The sequence below is a fragment of the Emydura macquarii genome, unplaced genomic scaffold, assembly GCF_026122565.2.
Source record: "Emydura macquarii macquarii isolate MOO-44397 ecotype Brisbane River unplaced genomic scaffold, CSIRO-AGI_Emac_v2 contig_2897, whole genome shotgun sequence".
Classification (NCBI taxonomy): domain Eukaryota; kingdom Metazoa; phylum Chordata; order Testudines; family Chelidae; genus Emydura; species Emydura macquarii.
In genome coordinates this window covers 38,281,327-38,301,099 of record NW_027133034.1, presented here as the reverse complement: position 1 = coordinate 38,301,099, position 19,773 = coordinate 38,281,327, and the positions used below count along the sequence as shown (strand labels likewise).

Here is a 19,773-nt window from a genome sequence, read left to right as displayed (position 1 = left end):
GATAGCCTATAAATACTTTTGGGTAAGGGAACTGTGTATCATAGAAGGGGTGAGATCTGCACTGCACCCTCAGCCTGAGGGGTGGGAGGGCTAACATAGTTTTAAGATACCTCTGTACCCTCTTGAGTCTGAACTGATCCAGGGACTAGAGTAGCCACAGATGTAACTTAAGCAGCCCTATGGCAATCTGTCAATAACTGCCAGTGAGCAGCAGTGCAGCCCTGAATTAATGCAGCACTAAGCACTGAGTCTCTACCACTGACATGTCTCTGTCACTCCAGCCTCACTACCATGGCATATCCTCTACACTACACCAGGATTTGCAAATGGGTCCTCATAAGCCAGCCTGTTTCTTCCTTAGTCCCTGCACCTGAGGAATTCTACCTCAGCTCCTTTATAGTACTCTGACCCCATGACCACCACATGTGAGCACTGGTGAAGAGACAAGAATCCTCCCAGATCTATATTTCCCCACATTTCTGAAATGTCAGATCCAGATTAGATTTTTGCTGCTGTCTTCAACCCTATAATGAAAGGAAGAAAAACCCAGAATTAGAACATCATGGAAGTATGAAGAACTTTGGATCTGGATACAAACTGGGTGATTCAGGCTCTTCTCTGTTGTATTCACTTTAATATTTGATACATTAGGCTGGCTATGATAATTTTGGAGATGGCATAAGAGAACTCATTTAATTAGATAAAAGTAAAAAAGATGGAGTGGAAGAAATGAACAGATTGATGTCCTCTGCTGAGTCAGAAGAAAAGCAAATGTTATTTTTATTAAAATGTCATCGAATTGTAACAGGGCGGCTTGCTCCTTTAAGGGCAAGAGGCATTCGGTAGGCCCACTCTAGTAGCTAAGTAGGCACACCTGAGCAGGGATCAGGTGATTCTCCTGTAAAAAGCTGTGGGAAGCTCTGGAGAGGATTGTGGGAGCAGAGCAAAGCACAGCACAGAGGCTCCTGGGAGCAAGTAGGCTCCAGCAGAGAAAGAAACCTGAAACTTGTGGAGTGAGACTACAGGCAGAAAAGGAAGTAAATGGATGGGCTTGAGGAGAAACCTGAGAACTTTTATTTTGAATGTTTGTTAATTTAATAAACTGGAACCTGAGAATGGCTGTGAATGGACACAAAGGATTGTGAGTTATTGAAGAAGCCCCTTGAAAGGGGAAATTGAGCAGGGGGCTGCTTGCAAGTCTGCCCAGAGATCAGGAAGGGGTACTTGGAAGGAGGTTGCCCATTGTCACCAATATTTATCCTTTACTGAAATAGTGATAATCAGGTGGATGCACTATTATCACTGGCATTAATCTGATTCCCTCCTACTTAGTGCTGAATGGATACTTCACAATAAATGTAGCTTCCTTTCTAATACACAAAATATCCTTAAGAAGATCATAATTTCCTCAGAAGTATTCATTATTCTGAATTACCCATATGTTGTGTTGAGTTTTAAGGCTTGTTAGTTTTGATTGGTTGGGTAAATCTCTTCCTGGATTGGAAGTGTATTTCAAGCCACCATGCACACGTAAGTGAACCTTAAATTCATTTCCACAAATATTTATAAATGAGATGTTGAAAATTGCTTTCTGTGAACATCTATGCCAGTAAAGTGTAATCAAATTAATTTCTGTGCAATGTGAACATAAAAGGGACATGAGCATACCTGAATATAATTAATTAAAACATGTAAGTAAATATTCACAGAAAACTTATTGTACAGCAGTACTGCCACATGATGCTGGTATAAAATCAAAAAAATACTCAATAGTTCATTTATTCCTGAAGGGTATTGTAGCTAACCCGTTTCACCTTTGACAGCCACAGGTAAATCTCAGATTGGAATTTCTGTTCCAGTCTAAAATGGATCCTTTCTAATATTGCCCTAGGCTGCCTTGGTTATGAATTTTGAGGTGTGTTAGGATACTGTTCAATGATAAGAAAAGAGCAGAGATTAGATATGTTCTGAACTGTGTATATATTCTCTTTTTTCAGGTGACTGAGAAGGAGATGAAACCTTTAAAAGAATGTTTCAAAAATCTTTTCTGAATTGATATGTGGTATATTTCTCTTTTTTACACAAGGTGACAGTGTATGTGAGATGTAAAGATGAGTTTGCTCAGGCAATTACCCCTTGTTGATACCAGATTATTTCCTCTGGCAAACTCGAAAATAACTTGTTGGTGTATAAGTTACTGCTGTTCTGGGGACACAGTAATTTACTCTCCTGTCTTTTTTATGAGCACATTTATTTTAATCAGTAGAGTTTGGAATGGCTCTTTTTCATCTAACTCCATCTCTTTTGGAGTTATACAGCCTCTTACATGTAACAAAGGAGAGTCCATTTGCACACACAGGAGAAAAGAAGTTTGATGTATTGCAGAAGAGCATTCTTTATATAGGAAATCATATCCCGTGCTCTTTTTCGTGTAAAGAATGTAGCTTTCATTTTCTACAGCAGTGGTCCAAATTATTTTTCTGAATAAGGCAGTGTTTCACCTCAGTGAGTTACCAGACATTATCACTCACAGCGGAGAATAGTGTGTTGGAAAAAAGTGATCATACACATTAGGGCTGTGGGAAAAGCCACAGAGGGTAGAAGATCTGTTTAAAAAACCTAAAAACCTTTCAAATGCTTTAAAATAATGATAGATGTTTTGTGAAATATCCAATACATGAGGTATTTTTGAAGATGGAGATTACCTAGAATGAAATGAAGATACTTGATTATTAGCTAACTTGATTATTTTATATCTTACAGTATGAAAAAAAGAAATGATATATAAAAAGAATTGCAGAATTATACCCACTCACCTGCAGCTAGACAATACATTGCGCAGTCACAACCTGATTTACCACCCTGACTCCATGAGCAGTTTCAATGAAATCTATTAGAATAGCAGGATACTATTCCACTTGAATGTGGCAGAACCTGTCCTTAACATGAAAGAAAATATGTATCTTAAGTATTTCATGAAGCTTAGGTCAATATATAATTACAACATCATTGATAAAATATTAACACTAAAATCTATCACTGTTTTTAACATTAATATCCATTAATAATTGAAAAAATTGGCAAACAAATATATTTTCAGTTCCTACTTAAAAATTAAGAGGTCTATAGATGCTTCTCAGTGCATGTAAATAGCTCACATTAAAATTAATGGGAGTTATTGTTATGTTCATGGCATACACATAGAGAAGTTAAAACACATAAAATACTCTTGCTGGAAGGTTGCAGTATAATGCTACTTTATTTCTTGAAATGCAGTACGCTAACACATACAACAACCAAAAACAAAGAGAGACAAAAGCAGACTATTCCCTATGGCAGAGAGGCACAGCTCAACCCACCTTGCTCTTGGCTGGCTCTTTGCAGACTGACCGCTGAGAACACAGATGGCATGCTTCCCTCAGAACCCCATCACCTGCAAGCAGGATCAGGAAACCCCTTAGGATTTAAAGGGAGAGCCTATAATTTTAACGGTTTTTAATATATCACAGTTACGTGAACACTCTAGTATCTCCCTAGACTTAGAATAGGGAATGACAGCGTTATCACAGGCATCCCTCTGGGGTAAATGAAAATGATGACTATATTGGCCACCACTGTATGGCTGCAGGCCCTTTTGCCCTTACTTTGCATGTATCTTATCTTTCCGTAAGGTATTTTGCATAGCACCATCATCACTTGTATTCCTTTTAATTTTATTAAACAAAATTAAGATATTGCCAGTGTAGTTTGCCTAGTAATCCAATTGCAATGCCAGATTTGTGGCCACATCCCAGTGCACTGTAGTGAAAGTGTCCCCTGTCTTTAATATGTTTTGTTAAGATGTGATGCGTTCATTTATTTTCCTGCGATGTATGGCATATTTCAGATATCTATTATGATCCATTTGTGATTCAGTAGACATATGCTGGACTTGGAGATATCATTTGTTCTCAGAATTTGTCTTTTCACTCTACCCCTGCTGATACATGTCTTCCTGTGTAGGTTTGTCCTGATTCAGAAGCAAAACTCTGCTATATCTCTGAATTTTCTATTTATATCCATTATTGGCCAGTCCCAGAAATACTCTGATATTTATTGGTTCTTAACAAACAGTTTTGGCTGCCAAGTTATGACGGGAGACTTTGTTAACTCTTTGAGAGTCCTCAAGTATGGGAATCACAAAATTCTTCTGTAAGAGCAGTCAGTCCAAAACTTGAACTGAACTAGAACTGAACCATTGTCAACCTTTTAATATATATTTTTCAGCTTTTGGTACATCTGCTTCTGGTTCCAGCCAGCTCTGCCAAGCAAAAGTGCCAGAATACCATAAGATAAGGAGTCCTTATGATATTTCTGGCCAGCTCAAAACTAGGAAATAACAGAAAAATCACTTTGTCCAGACTACTGTTTCAAAATAAAGAAGTTTGTATAGTTTAGATAAAGTCTGGGTAGCTATCCAGAGTTGCCTTTATCCTCTGATATTAATATTAGATCAAGATAACCTGAAATAGTCAGATAAACCTTGCAAATACAGGGAAATTCATTCACTTACTGTCCATTAGTTTAAAAAAAAATAGAAGAAAATATTAAGTAAAATCAAGCTAATTCTCCTGAACATTACTATTTGAAATTTCAAGAGAAAATCAAATAGTTTCTGAGACAGATTTGGAGCTGCTCAGTACTATTTTATGAATACTGGATGTTGACCAGGTTATTGGGATGGATACTGTATGACTTTTGGAGGTTAGCTTAATAGAGGGCTATCTGGAGAAACTAGCAGGGAGAGAGAGAATGGCTCAAGATTGCCATTTCTCCATAAACACTTGAGTGTTATTGAGGGACAATGCCAAGACTACTAATATTGAAGATTTTGCCTCCTCTCCAGCCAACCTACAACACTGGTTTGAAACAGGACAGAAAAGGCTCACAAGCACAGTAGAACAAAAGAACTATAACAGGGTTTAAAAAGGGAATCTCTCAAGAATGGGAGGTTAGTTGTCTGAGGGAACCAGGCTGAGACATAGGCATTTGCTACGGTATCTGAATAAGTTATAGCTGTCTAGGTCACCATCAGGGGATGATAAGACTTTAGGTGAAATAGACATGAGTTGTTTTAAACTCCCTTTTCTCTGAAAGTTTTGTTAGTACAGCTAAAATAAACAATACTTTTGATTTAAGAAGACTGCCCCATCACTATATTCACTACCCGTCACAGACTCCCAAAGAAAAGAACTGCAGGTGCTGAACTTAGCTGCATCTGCAAGGTAAGGACACTTGATACACAGGGTGCTATAGCCCCACTTGGTGTAAGAGTGGAAAAATTCTACCCCAGGAGAGGTAAAGGCATGAGGACTGTAGGGTTACAGTGGGGATACATTCAGAGAGACCACAAAAGGAACAGAAGTACAACTACCCCTGTAACCATGACAGTCCTCATTGCCTGAAATTGTTTCCTATGTAGCCTGATCTATAGATTTTATATTGTATTGATTACTTAAGAATCCCCAGTGATTACTTTGAGGGTTGAAAGGTTCTGGTCCCAAGATCAGGCCCAGTATTATTCAGATTATTATATGGTTTGGAACCCTGATGTGCACAGTCACAACACTCACACTATAGGAACTCTTCTGTATTTACAAATAGTTCATTAATACATTTAACACAGTCACAAACATCCAAACTCAGTAAGGTAGATAAAGATAATACAGAATGTACATCTGCACATCCACATACCCACACCATCCCTTGCAGAACAACCTGGAATGTTAGCCATCATCTTCCTCATCACCATCACCTTCCCCCTAATCAGCAGTGGCCATCACGCTTGCACCTGCCAAATTCTACATCTCCTTCTCCTATTGCCCCCAGTCTGGGATGTAACTTTTATAATATGATACATTGATGCCACTGTGTTTGATGCATATTCAGTAGGGGTTTTTTCCCTTTTCCTTATTTGTATTTCCTCACCTTCCTAATGTTGGACTGTCCTTCTTCTCCAGGTTAGTAGATCAATGATCTCAACTTATTATCATATACATCAGTTCTACTGTGGCCCTCTTGTGATGTAGCTCACGTATCTGTTATGTATGTCAGTTCATTGCCATGACACTCTTGTGGTTGGATCATGTACCTGTGGTCAGAAATTCCCCTTAAACACTATTTTCAGCTCCCCAATACTTGGGGTTTTCCGTTGGGCCATTTAGCTATTTAAAGTTTATCTGTTCAAAGTTCATAGGCCTCAAACCTTATGCTAACTTGCTGAAGCTAATTTCTTACAATATACAGGCCTGTAAGTTCTTTACATTACTGCTGAATATAATGAAAGCAGTGAATATAATGAAGGCAAGCTAGCCATATGGGCTTACACCTACTAAATTCAGAGGTAAGGAAAGAATATTCAGAGGCTACAGTAAAAAAGCTGAAACACTAAAAGCTAAAGAAAGAACATTGGGGCATGGACCGTCTTTTTTTGTTCTGTCTTTGTTAAGTACTGTGCACAATGGGATCCTGTTCCATAAGTAGGGCTCCACGCAGCTATGGTAATACAACTAATAATAAAGAGTAATAAAGTGTCAGTGACTCTCTCTCCACAGTAAGTGTGGGGGAATGTTTGCAGGATGGTAAAAAAGAGACGTAGCTAGAATTGTAAAAATATTCCTGACAGCACGCTCACTTGGAGAATCAATGTGAACAGTGAAATCTTCCACTGGCACTAGAAAAATCTGCTGCAGTGCTATTTACCAGGCCTCTTCTTGTGACTAACTGCTTCAACAGAGATAGTAAGTAAAACAGAAAAAGGTTTGAACTGTAAATTTGAAAAGAAATGAATAATGAAAATAATCCCGCAGGGTTATCCATGTATTTTTGCTTTTAAATTTCTCTCCTCATAGCCTACCGTAGGCTACATGTTCCCCTTCTTGAATAAAACCACAAGGGAAGATGAACACCCTGTACTTGTGTAGCTGTCAAAAAGCTGCTTGTCTGATCCATCATTCCCTTTGGGCCAGCAGGCTGGGGATTGTGAAGAATAGGAGGGGAGCATGGCTAGCATTTCTCGCATATCCTAGATATTTTAAGCTGTGTGTGTGTGATTCGCATGGTCAGTGAGATATCTTTGTCACCTAGCTCAACTCAATTGCAGCATGGCTCATAGGTACCAAGCTGGACCCCCACTTGGTGCTCACTTTGTCTCCTCTCTCTTCTTCCCATAACTCTGTGAAGTGTATAGGCTCCACAGAGAGGGGAGTTACTGCCTATCAGAGAAGTACTGACTTACAGTGGAAATTACATAAAATGTTTATGATACATTTCCATGGGAACACGACACATTAAGCAGCCGATTTCCATATCTCCTGCCTTAGCGCTGCAGATTTGACTTTTTACGTAATGGCCACAAACAGCATGTCGTTTGTTGCATGATAGGAACCATCTTTTTCCCCTTGGTATGCTTCCCTCTCAGACACAATAAGGGGACTCTGGGAGTGTACAAGAATAGAGCAGTATCCCTTTAAATTGTTGTGAGTCTTCGAGTGGCACTCAGTGTCTGTCTTTAGAAGCTGCCAGAAATCACCCAGAGCAGCAGCAGCAGTATGTATGTATTAATATTAGACCTTGCATGCTTGTTGTGTCTATTTAGTGTACACAGTTATTTGGGACTATACCTGCTGTGGTTTTTGTAATATTGTTTTTGTTGTGTAAAAAAGCAAAAGAGACAATTTTTCGGTTCCTCTCCATGCTGTGTTAGGGAAGAAGAGTCCATGACCTTAGTTTTTTTCCCCTAATAAAAAATTGAATAGATACTAATTAGATTTCTCTAATGGCAATGATAAAATATATAAAATTAATGTATTTTAAAATAAAAGCTAATGTACAACATGGTGGCATGAGATAGTTTTAAATATGTATTTGTATGATACCTACCTAAGGTCATATTCTGAGGTGCCTAGTGCCAGTGAGAGAGGTCCAAAACAAGTTTAAACATACAGTTTACAAAACAGTGATAGATATTACTCTCCCTTTGACTATCCCTGACCGGAAAGAACAGACCCATTCAAGAGTGATAGTCCATAGGCAAGTCAACACAACCTCATGCTCAAATGGAATATTAGAGAGTGCCTCCCTCAAGAGGTCTCTCCAGCACTTTTCAAAGGCATAATTCTCCAAGCACTGCTGCTCAGTCATTTTACCTCCTCCCTCTCCCCTAGTAATGCCCGTGCTCTTAAAAGCCTTAACTAATCCCTTATTAAGACCTGTGCCTCAGTCTAAAGTTTCCTGTGTAACCCCTTCTCCTTCTTGATCGCTATTGGACTTTCCAATCACTTCTCCTTAATCTTCCTTGTCTCTCTCCTTAATCCCCAGATATATAAGAGATGTCTCTTTATATAGGTATATATAATATGTGAGGAACACTATAGTCCAGTGCATAGGGCACTGGTCTGGGACTTGGGAAAACTGGGTTCTGTGTCTGGCTCTACCAGTGATCTGCTGGGTGATCTTAGGTAAGTCACTTCATTTCTGTCCCCCCTCACACCCTGGGCTGTTTTATTTATTTAGCCTAGTCAAACTGCCTTTTACTAGGTGTTTGTACAGTGCCTAGCACAATGCAGCTTCGTTCTCTGTGCTACCATAGCACAAGTGTGTGTGTGTGTGTGTGTGTGTGTGTGTGTGTGTGTGTGTGTGTAAATATTACGTATACAGCTTTCATAGGCATGGCCTTCATCACATTTTTTGAATTTCATAGAGGGACAGAGTCACCAACACTGAACTGCTCAAGTGGGCCAGTATATCCAGCATGCAAACACTCCTTAAACAGACACCTTCTATGGCTTGGACATGTGTACCGAATGAATGATGAGCACATCCCAAAGGACATCCTTTACAGCAAACTGGCAATTGGGAAAAGATTTTTAAAGGGCTCCCAAAATTACATTTCAAGGATGTGTGCACGTGAGACCTCAGCAAAATGGAGATGGATATGGATAACTGGCAAGATCACTCTCAGCCCTCAGCCTTTGGAAACAAGAGCTCAGTAAAGGTCCCCAAAGCTATGAGAGAAAGTAGTCCAGCTTAGCAGAGGAGAAAAGAGCTCGCAGAAGGCAGATCCCAAAGGGTTGAAACACCACCTTTAAATGTGACAAATGTGGCAGCGATTGTCTGTCTTTTGAGTGGGTCTCTTCAGCCACAGCCATGGCTGCCATAAAACCAACTGAGAAAATTTTCTACCTTGCAGGGGTGCATACCCATGGTCTCTCGAGACTGAAAGATGCCAAAGAATGACTGTGTGTGTGTGTGTGTGTGTGTGTATATAGTAAAATATTTGTGTTATGGTAGTATATATAAAATCAGTGTATTTGTGCACTTTTACACAGGATTAAAGTAACTTTCTTGCAATAAATAGTAAATGAAAATATATAACAACTTTCTAAAAATTCCTAATAGCTCTGAACACATACTTTTTTAGCCTTTCAATTTTTTGGCTGGCTGCACAGAAAATAAGCTTCATAATAAAGGGAAGAACTTTGCTAATTAATTGCATTTTGTCCTTGTTGCCTGTTTTAACCTACAGCATTATCTCAGGCAGAGTACTAGTGCCAGTGCCAGAGATGAGACAAATGCATTGTGACAATCCCAGTGCAAACTATGTTATAGTCCTCTGAGTACTAATTTTAACAGCAAAAGTAACGGTAATGCTTCTAAGGGATAGCTAAGCAAAATCATTATTATACTACATTCCTAACATGTATGCAGTTCTTCTGTGGCATCACTTGTAACAATGGGAAGCTGCAGAGTTGCTATCTTTATCAGAATGATTTCTCTGGCTTGTGATTTGTGACACCAGACAACAAGCAGTTCCATGCACTACATCAGCACCAATAACAGTTCAGAATCAATGTAGGTGTTAATGACATTGTGAGTAGACAAATACGGGGACAGGAATCCAAGTCCCACCACAACCTTGCTACAGTTAATGCCATTCCTGCAAACGGGATATTCTTGGACTGAGTCCAAGGACTTTGGTCCCAAGATGAACTTTCTCTGATTTTGTGATATGTTAACATCCAGTGTACTCAGGGATACACAGGCGTTTGCTTATGAATCACTCAGACAGAGGCCTTTATGTGTATTTTCTGAATAAGTGTCAGTAAATGTGTTCTAGCTACACTAAAGAGTACACTTGTTTAACAGTTTGTCCGACCGTTACTGAGGGTTGTATCAATACACCAGGATGCGTCTTTTATAATTTAGTTTGAATGGATTTTTGACCCATGAATCAATGAACCGCTTGCAGTCTGAGTAATATTTGCTTCCTGAAAGGCTGAATGATATCAGCAAGGTCAGTTTACTGTCATTTTTTTTAAATAATAAAAAAAAAAAAAAAAAACCATACTCAGGGGGCATTTAACATATTTTGACAAGGTGACCCACAATTATCCATTAGTGTTGTATTTGTCTAAGCCCTTCTGCATTGATATGCAAGGATCATGTAATAGTTCATTGATGTCCCACTTGAGGGCGGGGAATAAGGCAAGTGGGACTTTTCCAAGGTCTTTCACAGCCAGAATGCATCTAGCTATTGCTGTATTGATTAAACATTTGGATAGTTAATCAACAAAGCTAAGCCCTTTTAACCTGCCATGTGCTGTACATGTGAAAAAATAGAGCCACAAGCATGCAATTTTTATTTTCAGATTTGAACACAGAAAACATATCTTTGTAGACAATAGGGCCACAGGAAACAGTCTTGGTTTTCTATAGCCCCTGATTCGAATGCTAAGTTGCAACAGAACCCTGTTCATGTTTTCTATACCAATTTTTGTGAATTTTACCTGGAAAATGTTAAACTATATTTTTACACTGTAAGGTCATACTTTTCTTTGCTCCATAATAATAGAAAAGGCTCAGAATGATATTACTAACCATTCAACTGCCTTGGGTATTGTGCAGATGTCCTCTTGGGTACTTGGCATTCCATAGAGCTCATGTTTTTTTGGAAATAACACCTCTAAAATGAAGAACTTCAGGGACTGAAGCAGATTTGGCTTGGGATGTTATTTCTGCAAGCACTATACCCCTTTCCAATTCTGAACAAATGCATCAAAGGGAAGTTCTGGAATGAATATATAAAATTTCTGAAAAATGTAAAGAGCCAAATTCTCCAGCTTCCTCTGAGGGCACGCACAGCTTGAAAGCATCAGAAACGCAGAGACAGATCTTCAGGTGGTGTGAAGTCAATGGAGCTGTAATAATTTACACCTGCTGAGAGTCTGGGAAGTTCCCTGTGCACAGCTCAGGGGTCAAATCTCTTCTTAAAATTATTTTGCTGTGATTCCAACAAAAACTTGACAAAAATTAGGCAGTAGTGTACGGACACCACAGCCTATCATGATGATCAATAGTGTCTCATTGTACTCCCCCACTGGTTTGTCAATACGCCTCTATTGTCTCTTGTCTTATACTTAAATTGTAAGCTTTCTGGGGCAGGGACCATCTTTCATTCTGCGTTTGTATGGTGCCTAGGGGTTGTGGTCCATGGCTGGAGTTCCTAGGCGCTACAGTAATACAACTGATTAATAATAATAAAAGGATGATATATTGTGGTTTGCCAGGGGAATAGTAGGGTTGGCAAGTCAGTATACAGGCCAGATGGTCTAGCCCAAAACCTTGCATGAAGGATTATGGTGGACCATTGTTCACTTCTCCCTCCCGTAACCTGAAGTCATGTGTGCAGATGGGCTCCACACTAGATACAGAGTCAAAGGATTCATTTCTTTAAACCCATGCAGATTCCCCATAGTTTGAATAACAAGGATATGCACTAGACAATTTGTTTGAGGATTCACCCAAAGAAAGGAAACTGGTAATCTGTGGAGTGGGGCAAAATTACAAAATAAAGGTAATGCTATGAGTATTTTAATTATTTGAATACAAAAGTCAAGTAAAAAATCTCATTAAGTACTAACTACATAACTCAAAGAGTAGTTATCAATAGTTCACTGTCAAACTGGAATGACATATTTAGTAGGATCATGGAAGGGGCTGTCTTGCATCCAGTACTATGCAATATTTTCATTCATGACATCAGCAATGGAGTGGAGAGTATGTTTATAAAATTTGTGGATTATACCAAGATGGGAGGGGTTGCTAGCACTTTGGAGGACATGATTAGAATTCCAAATGACTTTGATAAATAGGAGAACTGGTCTGAAATCCACGAGAGGAAATTTAATAAGGACAAGTATGAAGTAAAAATGAAAAAAGAATGCCTCACTCCATCTGAACTGTATCTATACAGACTGTAATTTGTGCGGACATTTATAGTGTTTGTACAGAAGAGAGCATTACACTTAAAATTGTGGCATGACTTATTTAATATACGAGTTTATATGAGAATTATTAACAGTGAAGTTCCCAAGATCTGCTGTTCCATCTGATCTATGGCACTGAAATGGAATTCTTGGAGAAACAGATATACAGAAACTGAAAACAAAACATTAACCACACTTTGTAAGTTAAATTATAGTTATAATTGGTTTTAAATGAAGATGTAATAACATAGTGAGGTGAAGTATAAACAGAATGTGAATTTCAGTAATGAATCAATAGGTGATGTGTTCACATTTTCCTTTTTTTCCCTCATAATTAGATGTAGCAAAGAATCATGTAATATTAATAAGTTATGTATAATGCAAATACTGTTTTTAAAGTTGGAATCTTCTTTTGTAATTTGATTAAGAGAAAACGCTTCACAAATGTTTATTTGAAATGTTTAGTGTACGTAATAAACATTTGAAATTAGAGGTGAATGCAAGAGACAGAAATCACACCTGACCCTCAACTTTGTGTGGGTATGAGCAAGCATGACTGATTAAAATATTTGTGAATGTGCTTGAAAAATTTTCTAAAATTAATCATGACATGCATGAATATACATAGCATATTACACAGCCTACAATCTACTTAAAAAAAGTATTAACCTCTTATTTTGGTTATATTATTGTGGTAGGTGCTGTACAAACATATATTAAAAAGACAACCTCTGCCTCAAAGAGCTTACAGTCTTAGCACATAGTGGGAGACAAGAGGAAAAATCAAGGGGAGGAGGATAAAGGATCAGTGAAATGTATATGTTTGATATAACAAGCAGTAGTCTCACAGAATGTCTTGCACAAGCATTACTGTTGTTTTAGTACCCATTTTTTAAAAAGATTCTCCTACTACTCCCATAATGCAAGGAAATGTCCCACTTAAAAGTCTTCCCAGCAAATATTAATTCAATCATGGGTGCATGATTCAGCCGTGAGTGTGAAGACAAGTGAGTATAAATCCTTTGTGTGGTAGTGGAAATGCCTTTTGTGACTGATTTAAAAGACACTTGTATGCTCTCATCTCTTGGTGAAAATTCAAAAATACCGAAAAAATTACAATTTGAGCATACCGTGAATTGGCACATGGTTAATTTGTATGTAATGCTCACTGCACTGTATATGAAGTATAGGAATTTTTTTTATTATTTCTGAATTGATAAGGTTTGGTTAATAGCCATTATAAATATATAAAATGTCAAATTTAGAGGCTGGTATTCAAACATTTGTCTTTTGGAGATTATTCCGAAACTTAACTTTTATTACCTCAAAGAACTAGATAGCAAATGATAATGTTGTTGAATCTTGAAAATCTTTTATTTTATCACTTTTAATCCATCTTTAATATTTAACATTCATCTTATTATAGAATGAAACCATGATATGCGTGTGCTGTTTCCACACAGTTTTAAAGTTCAATGCACAGTCACAATTCTGAGGGGAGATTTCACACATTTATGGAAAATAAGGCATTTTTGCAGTAAAGTTGCAAAGTGTGAAAGAATTCTTGTTTTATCTGCCTTACTTATCATGTTTATGAGTTATTTTGCCTGGAAGTAAATTGACAAGTTGTCAATGAACAATAGACAGTGCTTCAGCTAGGCTTTTCACAGGTTTGGATGCCTTTGGGCAAAAGGGCTAAATCTGTAGTTTGCAATCTAGCATATGGAGTACTGAAAAAAGTGGCAATGGGGTGAGAGACATTTACTGAGAAATCCATGTGTCTGCTGATCTCTAACCAATCCATTTGGTCTGGGGTTTATGAATTCATGTATAAGTACCCTACACAAACAGTTGGGAACAAGTTTTCAGTTTACACATAATGACCCAGTTCCATTTATTCCTGAAACACTGCTGGCCTGCTGTGTCATATTAAATAACTTTATTTTTCACCACAAGCAATGTCACATACATCTTTAATAATAAAACTCCATTTTAAAACAATATACAGCTAGTGTACACTTTTGCTCCAATAACTGTACTGAAATCACCCTAATTAACACACCTCTCTATATCTCGATCCTTGCCCTCATTACTAGTACACGCTCTTGAGGTTTAAATCATGTTGTACGTTTTACAATGAGATAAAGATTATTTCAAATGCACAGACTGCAGTAAGAGAAACATCACTCTTTTCTCCTTTACATAACGTCTTATTTGTCAAGAGACTCTAAGGCACAAAGGTGAAAAATGCCATGCCAAAAGCTTTCTCTGTTTCCAGATACTCTCAAAAAAAATGTTTCCTATTAGAATACAGTAAAATGTAAGCACAAATTTAGAGAGATTCAAAAAGTGAAAGAAGCCAAGAAAACTATTCATGTTGAAAGAGAATTCAGAGGAAGTTCAGTTTTAATGTTAGCCAAAAAAAAAAAATCTCATCTTAAATGTCTACCTACTGTACCCTTTCCGTTCACTGAAGAGCTGTTAAAGCACAGAAACCACATTAAAAACTGCATTATGTTTGCATGACCAAAGACAAACTCACCCTACATTTGATTTCCACACACACACACACCCGCCCCATTCAAGTGCTGCACAGAGTGTGTTTTTGCTGTGGAACACTTGCAATGAGCTGCTGGAAACTGAACTTCTTGGCCAGGAAATATTTATGCAGTTATGTAGTTTAGGAGCATTACAGTGAGCAATTAGCATAAAAACTAATACTGGGAGCAGTAAGAGTGATGATAAATGACTGATGAAAGGACACTAAATTAGACTAGTTACCACACTTAATTAAGAGACAACTGTGCTATTTGCTTGATGTCCGTATCTTACATCTGACAAGAAGGATAAGTAGCCTATTTTAGTTATTATTGTCATGGCCAATGGAAGCATAACTAAAGCAAGAGATTATAAATATATCATATTATATAATGCTGTAGTCAACCTGAGGAAAATATGAATACATTATATTTTAATGTCTTACAAACTCTTCAATTATTAATGATCAGGCAGACTAATTTGGTTGCTTTACTGGAATATTTTTAGACTTCAATTATTTGTATGCAGCAATGAAGCATTTTTCTGTACTTTTCATGTCAGGGTTGTCAAGTAGAATGACGAAAGGGCTGTGACCTACACTCTCATTTTGAACTGAGTTGCAAAGAGCATCACTAAACAATACATAAAGCACCCAGCTTTTTTAAGATCACCCCTCTCCTGCAACCTATCAAATTTGGATTCCTTAAACTTAAACTGAAATCATCAAAATTCAGGCTATCTTGTAGAACTCTGCATATGCTTTTGTGAAAATTATATGGCTCATAAACCTGAGAATAGCCTGATCGTAAACCAGAGCGCTCTATTTCTTCCAAAACAGGTTAGATCACTCTCAGTAAAAGGAGTTGAGTGGAAACTTTAAAGGGACCCATCAACTTTAAATCAAGTCAATTTTCACAAATGAGTTTAAAGTAGTTTCAGGTACTACAGTTGCCCATGAATATAGCTCCCAACTTTTGTAGTTTTACAATTAAATTTTCTTATTTCAAAAAATATTTCTCTCTCTTGTGCTGGGTAAGACCTGCTCAAACAACAGGTGTTTGATTGTACAAAGAAAATTCTCAAATTCACTGTATGCAAAGGATAAAATTTATCCTTAACGCACAGGGTCAGTGCAAGGCCCTCCACACCTCTTAAAAGCCAGACTGAGGCTGTGTCAGGAATCACACCAGCCTCTGCGAGGCTGACACAGGAGGTAGATGGGTTGGTGGTAGTCTGAAGGTAAGCCAGGAAAGAGGCATATATGAGGTTCCATTGCCGCATGCAACCAGTGAAGTGGCATTACAGGTGTAATTCCAATCCAGTAGTAGCTGCACAGTAGCCCTGTGGATCCTGGCATTGGGGGAGTGAATTTCATTTACCCAGCACACCCATATTCTTCCTGAACAGAGCCTTTGGCTGGAATTAATTTCACCCAAAGTGCTGTCAAACACACCAAGTCAATAAACTGGGGAGGGGGGTATGAAAAAGAAAAACAGACGATATTATTTTTTCTTTAATTCATTTTGTTCATTTATGATAATCTTAGGTGTTATCTTGTAACAATAGTCAATTGAAAAAGAAGTTGAAATAATTCCTTTTAGCATGTTTCCAGACAGTACTTTAATCAACTGTTGTGCCTATTTCAGTTTTATAAATCAAAATAGACATTCTATAGCTAAAGATTATTAGTATTCTCCCTGCTATAATCTGTAAAAAATGCTGAAATAAATTACTTCCTGACCTAGACAGTATGTACCTACAGAGAGGAAAAAATAAGATTAGTAAAGCAGAAATAATCTCTTTAAACTGGATTCCTGCAGAGTAAACTGGAAATAGCCATAATTATGCTATATTGTGCTATGGTCATTGCAATGGATGCACAAACCCTTTTTTTTTCTGTGTGTCAGTTGACAACTTTTCAAATCTAACAGAAAGACCTGCCTTGTTACAGTTGTTTTCTTATGCCTTAGCTAAGTTTTCCTTAATTATTTCTCCAATTCTGTCAGCAGTGTTATTGCCCCACTAGTTTAAAGGTTAAACAAAGCACCAAATCTGTCAAAGTGAGTGAAACCAACTGGTGAAGAGCTATCAGAAAGTAATCAGTGCTAATAGGTACATAATGGCTAACAGTGGGCTGTTTGCACTCAGATACATCATAGCAGACAGAACACAGGCTTCACTGAAGTCACCGTTAAAGAAAACATGGAGTACTTCAGCCAGTTTGTGGTTAAAAACAAACTGAGAAACATATTTTTCCCCTGGAGAAAAGACCTTTAAAATGACACACTTCTTAAATAATAGCCACCACTATGTTTGCTGAGGCTAAGCTGTAACTTTTGTATTTGTCAACGTGATCCTTTTGTTGCATAACTGCCATGTGGGGTTAAAAATATGAAGGAGCTATGTTGGTAAAAATTGTGTGTGGTAAAAGGGCAAATGGACTTTACGGCAGTAAGGGCTAAAACCTCTGACTCTTTCTAAAACAGTCTAAAAAAGCTTCCAAAAATGTTTCTTTTTCCTCAACAGAAGATCAGTTGTGTGGGTCATTAGCAGTTCCCTGGAATCATATGCAAAATATATTTACTGGCTGTGATTTTACTGCATCATCACCTGACTCCGTAATGGTGTGATAAGTGGCTCCTAAGCTTAGTTTTAAGCATTTCGGGACTAATCCTGCGAGATGCTTTATGACTCCTGAAAGATGCTGAGTGGCTCGAATGCCAACTGAAGTCCATGGGAATTCAGGCAGCTCAGCACTTTGCACAGTAGGTCCCTTATTTACTATATGATAGGACTAATTTCTTTGTGAATTCTTCCAGGACTTTATATGACAGGAGCAAATGTGGGAGTGAACTGGTATGAGGAAAATAATTGGTTTGCTTACCATTTAATTTTTTTGGTTTAAGTAGTGCATAAACCTGGAGCTGGCCGTCTCCACAGAGTGAATCTCACCCTTGGAGTTCACCAGAACAGGTTTTAAACTAGAGGCTTTATTCTGCCATTTCAAGCATGCTTGTATCTTGAATTTTTTGCATTATTTGTAGAAATATGTGTCACTATCTAGATCTCTAATTAAATGAATGTCTCCCTCTTAGTTCTTGATTTGTTTTCCATTTTAGGAAATGTGTCTGAGCGGGTGAGCACTTCCAAAAGGCGGCAAAGAAATTGAAAAAAGAAGAAAAGATCATCTTTCCCAAGGTTAGTAAATTTCACAAACTCTCTTCTGAAATTTATTTTAATGTTAAACTTTCCTTAGGCAGCTTCGACTTGCACTACCAATTATTCAGCACCACATCATCCCAGAGTTTTGGCTGACTTCTGGGTGAGGTGGTGTCATATTTTTGTATGGATTTAACTGTTCTTGAATACATTTTCCAATATGTTTTCCTTTCACAAGAGACAGACATGTCGTCTTTTTCCTTCAGTGGTATGCCTTTGGAGTTGAGGTTTGGGTGCTTATGCCTACTGCATGAGTCTGCAGAAATTGGCTGGAATCTCATGAAATCTGATTTCTTCAATTAAATATCCAGCACTTCTGCATTTCGGCATGGTTGGGAATACTGCAAAGAAGCTGTTCTTGCAGTACATTTTTAATACTTCCTAAAAGGCGTTTTCCTCTTCTCTAATACAGCTGTATGAAGCAACACACTTTTTCTCACTTCTAATGATAATTCTCTTTCTATGGGGGCTTGAGATTTATTCTCATTCTAGAATGTGAAGGTCTGCTGTGTTCCCCTATTCTGTCTTCAATTGTTTTGCCTTCACTATAGTCTATCCCATGTGAGAAAACCACCTTGAATAACGTGAACAGAGCATACATTTTTTAAAAGTCATTGTTTAAAACTTAAGAAGAAAGAGAATATGTTTAGTCATAGGAATCACCATAATGGATCAGACCAGAAGTTCATTTAGTCCAGTATCCTATCTCTGACAGTGGCCAGTACCAGAGGCTGTAAAGGAAGGTTTAAGAACCCTGCAGATATGGGCTAACGTGCCCCCTACATTAGGTCTCATCCTGGTCTCTGATAGTTAGATATTAGCTTAAGTGCTGAAGCTAGAGGTTTAATATCCCTTTCATGTATTATTGCTAATCTAGATAAATCTGGATATTCTTGATATTCATGTAGATGTCCAGTCCCTTTTTGAATCTTGAATTCTTGGCTTCAATGACTTCTTGTGGCAATGACTTCCAGTCTGATTAGATATTATGCGAGGGGGGAAAAGGGTCCTTTATCCATTTGGAATTTCCCACCTTTTAATTTAATTGAATGTTTCCTTTTATTGTGTATGAGATGGGGGGCACAGAAGCTCCTGATCTATTTTCTCTTGACCCTTCATTATTATATATACTTATATATACTTTTATATCCCCTTTAATTTTTCTCCTTTCTAAGGTTAATAACCCTGCTCTTTTCAATCTCTCTGCATATTAGAGTTTCCCAAGCCCTTGATCATTCTCATCACTCTTCTCTGAATCCCCACTATTTCTGCAATATCTTTTTTGACATGAATAGTACCGCTCACAGCATTCCGTATAAGGATTTTTTTTAAAAGACGTTGTAATATTCTTTGTATTATTCTCCTTCCCATTCCTCATGCATCTTAATATCTTGTTAACATTTTGATCATAGCTGCATATTGAGCAGATGTCTTCACTGATCTGTCTCCAACACCCAAGTCCCTTTCCTGAGTTGATATGGTTAATTTAGAACCCTGTAAGGAGTATTGAGACAAGAAAGAAACATAGACCTCTCTATTGATACACTCAAAATGTTTTTTTCTCATGGATGGGGGAAGGTGTTGCCAATTCAGAAAGCTACTGTTCTGTAAGAAATGGCTGCTTCTGTTTTACACATGCACATATGTAAGCAAAATTGGTTATAGAAGAACTTCTATAATTTAAGTGACCAAATGTCATATTAAAAGTTAG

At 37.7% G+C, this 19,773-nt stretch overlaps 1 long non-coding RNA gene across 1 annotated transcript in view; it reads left to right on the top strand.

Moving 5' to 3' along the window:
* Positions 1-19,773, top strand: part of LOC137166807 (uncharacterized) — a 152,072-nt gene that overhangs the window by 50,105 nt on the left and 82,194 nt on the right. The window contains exon 3 of the long non-coding RNA XR_010923829.1: positions 17,963-18,041. This is a non-coding gene — a long non-coding RNA (uncharacterized lncRNA). The remainder of the gene's footprint in view (positions 1-17,962; positions 18,042-19,773) is intronic.